Consider the following 10,449-nt stretch of genomic DNA (forward strand, 5'->3'; position numbering starts at 1 on the left):
TCACAATCGCGTAGTTGTATAAGGAACCCCTTAGTTGACGAGCATTCACCAATCGCCAGGAGGGGGTGGCATTTGTGACCAATTCCATTGGCATTTTTATTTGTGAAGGGACAATTTATTTAATGTTGAGACGACCGTTTCTGTGAGAGAAGACACCTTTTTATTTAAAACTGCCACCGTTTGATCTCGTTTCAGAACTAAAACTGCCATTAGTAGAGGTTTGTTTGCCACCCCTCTCCCGGTCGCCAGATAGGATTTCCATTATAAAATGTCTGTTTGCATGTACTTTTTCCGTTGGGTCATCTTCTATTTTGAAACGGAGGAAGTATTTATATGGGTGTTCACACTTTTTTTTTTGATACATGAAAAGCTAAAGAAAACTGAATCATTCTTTTTTGAAAGACAAAGAAAACTGAACCATAAAAAATGAAACTGAAGGGGAAAAAGAGAGCACAAGAAAACAAGAAAACGAGGGAAACCGCGTCTGTTCCGCGCGTTGGACGCGGAACAGAGAATCTGCCAGGAACGCGGCGGCAGGTCGTCACCCCGACGACCCAGTTCAGGTCAAGCCGCTGCTCCGTCGCCGTCGGTCAGACGGTCACTCCAACCAAGAAACCATCCCCAAATCTACAAAGCTCCGCTCCGCCCATGGATCCACCTCCACCCCTCCACCCCTCCCCCGCTCGCCGTTCCTCTGCCTCGTGCAGTCCTGCCTTCTTCCCCGTAGTCACCACTTCCTGCCGCCCAGGCGACCAGACCGGCGACGGTCTGGCGGCGGCGGCGGCGGCTACAGTTGAACCGAGAAGGTGGCCGCGGCGACTGCAGCTGAAGCAGAGGGTGGCCGGCGGCTTGACGGCCGGGAGGCAGACCGCGGGCGGACTCCGACGGAGCTCGGTTCAGAACTGCAGAGCAGACTGCGTGGTAACCAGCCTCCATCAACTGCTCCTCATATATGTCGTCGTTGCTGCAGCCTTGCACGCTGATTTGGGTCCATCAACCATCGGATGGTGGTAAACCATCAGAGGACAGGTTTTCCACCATCTGTGCCAAGCACTAGTAGTCTAGTGACTAATATAGATGATGTTTCTTCACTCATTTTTGTGTGTGTGTTACTGAGTGGAATTGCTATGCCCTGTAGAACCGTAAGGTGGCTTTATGCTCTCCTTGAATTTTGGGGTCTTTCTTTAGTGGTTATCCTGTGATCTGATGGAAAGAGATCTCGCACAATCTAGTATCATGGTTGTGTGCAACACCGCATGGTCCATCTAGTAATGAAAGAATAATTATTGTATAAAGATTTAGATCATAAAACTCATGATGAGTAGTAACCTCATTGAAATGAGGCAACTTCTGTATATTGCAGTTGTGATATTAAATTTAAAGCATGCCTAATATCATCAGAGATTTCAGTTTTTCTGGATAAGGTTACTGTGTGTACTCTGTACTGTGCCCACTGGTCACATGGAGGATGGCGTGATGTCTAAAAAGCTATGTTCTTTGTGTGGAAAGGAAATCACATCCATCTTTCGGTTTGTCCCTCTATGGTTAGCATGGTTAAACAAAAGCACAGTGGAGGAGAATAATTCTGTTGGCTGTATGACCATATTGGTTTTCAGTGAAATGAAAGCTGGGAGCCATGCTCTTTTTTGTCGAGAATAAAAGAGAGTACAATAGAGGTTGTTGCCGGACATGTTATGAGCAGAAGATAATTAAGCTCAGTTCATCAAATTGGCTAAACGATTTAAATACTAAGCAACAATATTGTGGTGTTTAGCCTTCTTTATAAACACAATCTGACACGTTTTGTCCAATATGCCACATTATGCCCAAGCTGAAACTGATATAACTTGTTTGGTGTTGCTGTTTTTTCAGAACTGAATGGCTGAGGCTATACTTCTCGCTGTGTCAAAGATTGGGACAGTCGTTTTGAATGAAGCTGTCTTGGCTGTCATTGACAAGCTGTCGACGAAGGTTGATAATCTGAAGGAATTGCCAGCAAAGATTAAAAGAATCAACATAGAACTGAAGACGATGATGTTGAACGTAATATGGCAACGCCTAGTGCTGTACGTGACAGAGATTCAGAGTCCTGAAGATAACCATCGCCCAGGACTCCAACCGAAGATAGACTAGGATCTAGCTCGTATGCGTTTATCTTTGTAACCCCTCTTATCTCTTCTTCTCCAAGTTGTAATCTGAACCAACTTGTACGCTATACCAGGAGGTCGCGACCTGGCCATATAAACACGCAACCGTCGCCCAGGATGGGCACGACGTTCCTCCATATGGTATCAGAGCCTAACTCTTCCCATCTAGCTCTCCTCCTTCCACCGAAGCTTCCTGCCATGGCCTCATCCGCCGCCACCTCCTCCCCTCTCTCCGGCCAGATCACCGAGCGCCTTACCCGCACCAACTATGTTCTTTGGCGCACTCAGATCACGCCGCAGCTGAGAGGAGCTGGAGTCTTCGGGTACGTCGACGGAAGCACGGCGGAGCCGGCCGAGTTCGTCGTCGGCAAGGACAAGGATGGAAAGGAGGCAACCATCCCCAACCCACTCCATGCCGTCTGGTTCCGCGAGGATCAGCAGGTACTTGGTTATCTCTTGAATAACCTATCCAAAGAGGTGCTAGTGCAGGTCACCTCCATCGCGCACGCACGCGAACTCTGGACGGCGCTGGCGAGCATGTTCTCGTCCACGTCGCTGTCCCGTGTCAACAACATCCGCGCCGCCCTCACCAATGCGCAGAAAGGAACGCAATCGGTGGCCACCTTCTTCGCGTACATGCGGGGACTCGCCGACGAGCTCGCCGTGGCTGGCAAGCCGTTGAAGGATGATGAGTTAATCTCGTATATTCTCAACGCGCTTGACATGGAGTACCAGCCCTTGGTGTCCGCCCTCGACGCCCGCACCACCCCGGTCACTCTCGACGAGCTGTTCGGGCAGATGAGCAACTTCGACCAGCGGGTGGCTCTGTTCCAGGGAGCAGGCGCGGCGGGCGGCTTCAAGTCGTCAGCGAACGCTGCCACGCGCGGCCGGGGCGGAGGCTCCCGCTACCGCGGCCCACCTCGGAGTGGCAAGGGCCGGGGCTCCGGCAACGGAAACAGCAGCGGCGCCAACAACACACGCGGCGGCCGGCCTTTCTCCTCCAACAATCGAGGCCGGCGCGGCAACTCCTCCAACAACAGATCACGCCCTGATGCAATCAGGTGCCAAATCTGTGGCAAGCCGGGACACTCGGCAAAAGATTGTTGGTACCGTTTTGAAGAAGACGAAGATGATTCCTCACAAGATGAGAAGGTGGCCGGAGCTGCTGATGGCTCCTATGGCGTTGACACCAATTGGTACGTCGACAGCGGTGCCACAAACCACATCACCGGTGAGCTGGAGAAGGTGACCATGCGCGACAAGTACCATGGCAAAGATCACATCCACACAGCCAGTGGAGAAGGTATGAAAATTAGTCATGTTGGTCACTCAATTATTAAAACCCCTCATCGAAAAATTCATCTTAGGAAAATTTTGCATGTCCCTAGTGCTTCAAAAAGCCTTCTTTCCGTTCATCGCATTGCCATTGACAATCATGTCTTTCTTGAGTTTCACCCTTACTTCTTTTTGATCAAGGATCAGGCAACGAAGAAGGAACTATATCGAGGTAGATGCGTTCGTGGGCTTTACCCCTTGATTCCAGAAATTAGAAGGTTCAATAAACAAGTTTTTAGTGCCACCAAAGTGTCTTCAACACGATGGCACGATCGTTTAGGACATGCATCCTTTTCCTTAGTTGAGAGATTACTTAAGAAAAATAAGCTCTCGTATGTTGGAGAGCGTGATGTTGAGAAAATTTGTGATTCTTGTCAAAAGGCTAAAAGCCATCAGCTACCTTATCCAATTTCTACCAGTGTTTCTACCAAGCCTCTACAACTTGTTTTCTCTGATGTGTGGGGGCCTGCCCCTTCCTCTGTTGGTAGACACACATATTATGTGAGTTTCATAGATGACTATAGCAAGTTTTCATGGATTTACCTTCTTAAAAAAAGGTCGGATGTGTTTCAAGTGTTTCTGAATTTTCAAGCTCTTGTTGAGCGCCAATTTGATTGCAAAATCCTGGCTCTCCAATCTGATTGGGGAGGGGAGTACGAGAAGTTAAACTCGTTCTTTCAGAAAATTGGCATCTCTCATCACGTGTCATGTCCTCACGCCCATCAACAGAATGGGTCTGCTGAACGCAAACACAGACACATCGTTGAAGTCGGTCTTGCCTTACTAGCCGGCGCCTCCATGCCCCTAAAGTTTTGGGACGAGGCTTTTCTTGCTGCGGTTCATATCATAAATATGCTACCTAGCCGTGTCATCAACTATGAAACTCCTATTGAGCGTCTCCTCCACATCAAACCCGACTACACAACTCTTCGTGTGTTTGGTTGCGCTTGTTGGCCAAATCTTCGCCCATATAACACTCGCAAGCTCATGTTTCACTCCAAGCAATGTGCTTTTCTTGGCTATAGTGCCCAACATAAAGGTGTTAAGTGCCTAGACATCTCCACTGGTCGAGTTTATATCTCTCGTGATGTCATTTTTGATGAGACAAAATTTCCTTTCTCTGAACTCCACCCAAATGCCGGGGCACTACTTCGCAAAGAAATTCTTCTTCTACCCTCTAGTCTTACCGGCATCTCTCACGGGGATAATGATTGTGGTGATCCAATATTGACTAATGTTCATAACCAAGTGCATGAGTTCTATGATGATGCAGATGAGAACAGCGCAGAAAATGGTGCAGGACACACTCAAAATGGCGAAGAAAATCTGCCTACAACGCCATATTTCATGTGTCCAGGGCTGGGGGACAAATCCTCCTCGGGATCAGCTCCACCGCAGCCTGACAGCGGATCCTCCTCGGGATCAGGGTCGCCCGGGAGCAGCGCCGCGCGGAAACCCGCGTCGCTCGCCAGCCAGCCGAGCAGTGGCCCCGCGCTTGCCACTCGGCGCCTCGCCACAGGCCAGGGCGATTCGGCCCGCCTCCACCACTCGGATGCCCCCACGCGGCAGCCCGAGATTCGCTGGGCTCATGATGGGCCCCGCCACTACGTCCGCCGCCAGCCCACAGGCGGGGACCGCCAGGAGCCAGGTGTAGGCGCTGGTCCCACCGCAGATCCGGCCCTGTCAGCCTCTGCCGCTGGCGCGCGATCCGGCGCGGGCCCGCCTGGATTCGCCTCATCATTGCGCCATGATGGGTCTGCGCTGGATGTCTCCCACGACACAGGATTCTCTGCGCCTGATTCCGCCGCGTCTTCACCATCTCCAAACCACGTTGGCACAGAGGATCCTGCTGGCAGTGAGGCGGGGATTCTCACAGGATCTTCTGACACCGCCGTCCCAGGATTTTCTGCATCACCACCGGCTGCTGCTGTTCCACGGACACGTCTCCAAAAAGGGGTAATAAAACCAGTTGATTACAAACAACTGACAAAGTTCAGTTTAATGTGCTCCACAGATGAACCAAGTACTCTTGGCGAGGCACTCAGCGACAAAAATTGGAAGGCAGCCATGGAGGAAGAACACATGGCACTTCTCAAAAAACAAAACGTGGCATCTGGTTCCGCCACGACACGGTAAAAATTTGATTGATTGCAAGTGGGTATTTAGAATTAAAAAGAAGGCTGATGGAACCATTGATCGCTACAAAGCCAGACTAGTTGCAAAGGGTTTTAAACAACGGTACGGTATAGACTATGAGGACACCTTTAGTCCAGTTGTTAAAGCTGCAACTATTCGTCTTGTGCTCTCTATTGCTGTTTCCAGGGGATGGAGCCTTCGCCAGCTAGATGTCAAGAATGCGTTTCTTCATGGTGTTCTGGAAGAGGAAGTATATATGAAACAACCTCCTGGTTTTGAAAACAAGAATAAGCCGTTCCATGTGTGCAAGCTTGATAAAGCATTATATGGACTCAAACAAGCTCCTAGGGCATGGTATTCCAGATTAAGCCACAAATTGCAAACTCTTGGTTTTGTTCCTTCTAAGTCTGACACATCCTTGTTCATTTACATCAAGTTGAAAACAACAATATTCGTCCTTATATATGTTGATGATATTATTGTCACAAGCTCATCTAATGAGGCTATATCAGGAATGTTGAAGGATTTAAATGCTGAGTTTGCACTCAAGGATCTGGGTGACTTGCACTTCTTCCTAGGGATTGAAGTCAAGAAACAAGGAAATAGTCTTCATCTTTCTCAGGAAAAGTATGCCACTGATCTGGTAAGAAGAGTTGGGTTACAAGGATGTAAATCCTCACCAACTCCACTGTCCAGCATAGAAAAATTGTCACTTACAGAAGGAAAGCCCTTGGGTCAAGATGACAGTACCAGGTACAGGAGCTTGGTAGGTGCACTTCAGTATCTGACTTTGACAAAACCTGATCTTTCATTTGCAGTAAACAAGGTTTGTCAGTTTCTTCATGCACCCACTATAACTCATTGGACAGCTGCTAAACGCATAGTGAGATATGTGAAGGACACAGTTAATCTAGGCCTCACTTTCAACAAGTCTTCATCTACACTTGTTAGTGCATTCTCTGATTCTGACTGGGCAGGGTGTTTAGATGACAGACGATCTACTGGTGGTTTTGCAGTATTCTTTGGTCCAAACTTAATATCATGGTGTGCAAAGAAACAAGCCACTGTATCAAGATCCAGTACTGAAGCTGAGTACAAGGCTTTGGCCAATGCCACAGCTGAAATTATTTGGGTCCAGTCCATGCTACGAGAGCTTGGTGTGAAGACTACCCAAGCTCCATGTTTATGGTGTGATAATCTTGGTGCTACTTACATGTCTGCTAACCCTGTGTTTCATGCAAGGACAAAGCATATTGAGATTGATTTCCACTTTGTTAGAGAACGAGTTGCAAACAAGCAGTTGGAAATTCGGTTCATTCATTCTTGTGATCAGGTTGCAGATGGATTCACCAAAGCTTTGCCCACACAAAATTTTGAAGAGTTCAAGCGTAATCTCAACTTGACCAAGTTGTGATTAAGGGAGGATGTTGAACGTAATATGGCAACGCCTAGTGCTGTACGTGACAGAGATTCAGAGTCCTGAAGATAACCATCGCCCAGGACTCCAACCGAAGATAGACTAGGATCTAGCTCGTATGCGTTTATCTTTGTAACCTCTCTTATCTCTTCTTCTCCAAGTTGTAATCTGAACCAACTTGTACGCTATACCAGGAGGTCGCGACCTGGCCATATAAACACGCAACCGTCGCCCAGGATGGGCACGATGTTCCTCCATAGATGAATGATGTAATTCAAGATTTGGGTACAACACATCTCAGCAACAATGTCGTCAGGGGTTGGATTGGACATGTGAGGAAGCTGGCCTACCATGTCGAGGATGTGATTGACAAGTACTCTTATGAGGCTCTTAAGCTCAAGGATGAAGGCTTCCTACATCGGTACATCTTCAGAGGTTCACGCCATATAAATGTCTTCAGTAAAACTGCTGAGGAAGTTATACGGATAGAGGATGAGATCAGGCAGGTCAAAGGACTGCCTACTTATTGGAGCAACACAGTCCAACCCATAAGAAATGAGCATGTAGAGATTGATAGGCAGAGATGTGGAGGCTGCTTCCCGGAACGTGTTAGTGATGAGGATCTTGTCGGAATTGATGAAAACAGGAGCAAGTTGACCGAATGGCTGGCCACCGATGAGAAAGAAAACACAGTGATTAGAGTTTCTGGTATGGGAGGCTTGGGGAAAACAACTCTTGTGAAAAATGTGTATGAGCGGGAGAAAGCCAACTTCCCTGATGCTCATGCTTGGATTGTGGTGTCACGGGCATATAATGTAGGTGATTTGTTGAAGACATTGCTCATGAAGATACAACAACACACACAAGAGTCACCGCTGGCGTCACCTCTTAGGACGGATGCCAAACCTGATGTTTTTGAGTTAAAAGAGGCGATAAAGAAGATACTGCAAGATAGGAAGTGCTTGATCATGCTTGATGATGTGTGGAATCCAGAAGCATATAGTCTGATGTGCAGTGCATTTCAGGGTCTCCAAGGAAGCCGTGTTATGATCACGACACGGAGGGAAGATGTTGCGGCTCTTGCTCTAGTGAGCCGTCGCCTACAACTCCAGCCATTGGGTAGAGACGAGTCATTTAAGCTATTCTGCTCAAGGGCTTTCCACAACACCCCAGACCGCAAGTGCCCTCCGGAACTTGAGAAGGTGGCTGGTGATGTAGTTAAGAGGTGTCATGGCCTGCCATTGACCATTGTATCTTCTGGCAGCCTATTGTCCACGAAGCAGCCGACACAGCATGCCTGGAATCACATGTACAATCATCTCCGGAGCGAACTACAGGCAAATAACCATGTCCAAGCTATACTTAATCTGAGCTACCATGACTTGCCAGGTGATCTCAGGAACTGCTTCCTGTACTGCAGCTTGTTCCCTGAAGACTATGCAATGTCACGGGAGAACCTTGTGCGGTTGTGGGTTGCTAAAGGGTTTGCGATGAAGAAAGATAACAGCACGCCGGAGGAAGTGGCTGAGGGGAATCTCATGGAACTCATCGGTCGGAATATGTTAGAAGTTGTGGAGAGGGATGAGCTCTTCAGGGTTAGTAAATGTAAGATGCATGACATTGTCCGAGACCTGGCCCTGGTTATTGCTAAAGAGGAGAGATTTGGTTCCGCAAATGATCAAGGCGAAATGATGCGTGTGGATAAAGAAGTTCGCCGGTTTTCAACATGTGGTTGGAGAGACAGTAACACAGTTGCTACAGAAGTGGAATTTCCACGACTCCGGACCGTCATCTCGCTTGGGGCAACTTCATCCTCCACCAGCATGATCTCCTCAGTTTTGTCTGGATCCAGCTACCTTACTGTTCTCGAGCTTCAAGACTCTGCAATCAACCAACTGCCAGTATCCATTGGGAATCTGTTCAATCTGCGCACAAATGTTCAGTCACTGCCAGACACTATTGAAAAACTCTCAAACCTGGAGACATTGGACGTCAAGCAAACAAGAATAGAAAAGCTACCACCTGGAATTGTGAAGGTTGCCAAGCTACAGCACCTTTTAGCTGACAGATTTGCTGATGAGAAGCAGGCGCAGTTCAGGTACTTTGTCGGAGTGGAAGCACCGAAAATGATTTCCAACTTTAAAGAACTGCAAACTCTTGAGACCGTCCATGCCAGCAAAGACTTGTCGCTAGAGCTGAAGAAAATGAGCAAGTTGCAGACTGTTTGGATTGATGACATCAATGCATCTAACTGTGATGACCTTTTCAAGACCCTCTCAGATATGCCTCTACTTTCCAGCTTACTTCTCTGTGCATGTGATGAGAAGGAGACACTTTCTTTCCAAGCACTCAAGCCAACGTCTGAAAAGCTTCATAGACTGATCATCAGAGGCGGCTGGGCTGCTGGGACACTCAAGTGCCCAATATTTAAGGACCATGGAAAGAATCTCAAGTATCTTGCTCTAAGCTGGTGCAATCTGGGGACGGAAGACCCGCTGCAGCTGTTGTCATCTCATCTGTCAGCGCTCACTTATCTGTCTTAACAGGGTGAGCAGTGCAGGTACATTGGTCCTTTCTGCTGGGTGCTTCTCTGAGCTGAAGACACTTGTCTTGAAGAACATGCCTGATGTCAAGCAACTGGAGATTAAAGAGGGCGCCATTCCATGCATTAATGGGATCTACATCGTGTCACTCTCGGAGCTGAGTATGGTCCCTCGTGGCATCGAAGCCCTTGGATCTCTCAAGAAGCTCTGGATGTTGTACCTCCACAAGGGCTTCAAGGATGACTGGGATCAGAAGGAGATGCACAACAAGATGAAGCATGTCCTAGAGCTCCGTGCCTAGTCTTGCTCTTTTCGTGTCCTCCCGTTGTCTTCTGCTGCTGGAGGTCTGTACTTTGTTGTAATCTTTAATTTTTCTGTCATGCTGCTCTAGACTCTTTTGGGTAGTGCTAATAGGTTTTTGCCCCGTAGTGGGTGCTCGAGAGCAGCACTCAGCAGCGGGTTTCCTATTAGTGCCCAAACTTGCTATCTTCATTTCCATTCCCTCTATTGTTGTATTGTAAATTTGTAATGAACTGGTTATTTTGATCAATTAATGAAAACGGGCTTAGCCCAGTTGGCAAAAGTATCGGCAACCTCCTTCGGTAATTAAATATCATATTAATTTCTTATACATTGTAAGTGTGCACGCTTCTAATTATTTGTAGTGAGTCCTATGGTACTGTGATGGTATCAACAGCTCTTAATTTCTTTGCAACTGCATCTTATCATTCATTGTTTGTTGTTTCTGTAATAACTCGTGAAAAACACCAATTCCTTGCTGCCAGGAACTAAAATGATTGAGTTTGCTTGATGTTTCATACTCCCTCCGTTCCAAAATACTTGTCGTGGTTTTAGTTCAAACCCACGACAA

At 47.7% G+C, this 10,449-nt stretch overlaps 1 pseudogene; it reads left to right on the forward strand.

The window, feature by feature from the left end:
- Window positions 1-570: 570 nt before the first annotated feature.
- LOC119359141 lies at window positions 571-10,173 on the forward strand (annotated as a pseudogene).
- Window positions 10,174-10,449: the final 276 nt, after the last annotated feature.

Source organism: Triticum dicoccoides, chromosome 1A (assembly GCF_002162155.2).
Source record: "Triticum dicoccoides isolate Atlit2015 ecotype Zavitan chromosome 1A, WEW_v2.0, whole genome shotgun sequence".
NCBI classification, from domain to species: Eukaryota; Viridiplantae; Streptophyta; class Magnoliopsida; order Poales; family Poaceae; genus Triticum; species Triticum dicoccoides.